A 262-nucleotide genomic window follows, 5' to 3' on the forward strand; every position below is an offset into this window, starting at 1 on the left:
GATAACGATGGGACATTGTCAGGCTATATGGTATTGAACTATTTCTCTGCTGGAGGGTTTGTCAATGTCTTTACTTAGCTCACATTCATCGTGAATGTTTGAGAACTGTACTTACAAGATGCATTGTTCAGACCGTTCTATGTCTCAATGGTGATGGACCAACTACTAATCCCTCACCTGGGATCCTTGAGCGAACAGGGAAGTTAATGGTCTGTTCCTCTAAAAACATGACCTTGGCCCAAAGTTCTTCTTTGCCCATACT

Source organism: Pteropus vampyrus, unplaced genomic scaffold (genome assembly GCF_000151845.1).
Source record: "Pteropus vampyrus isolate Shadow unplaced genomic scaffold, Pvam_2.0 Scaffold23, whole genome shotgun sequence".
Classification (NCBI taxonomy): Eukaryota; Metazoa; Chordata; class Mammalia; order Chiroptera; family Pteropodidae; genus Pteropus; species Pteropus vampyrus.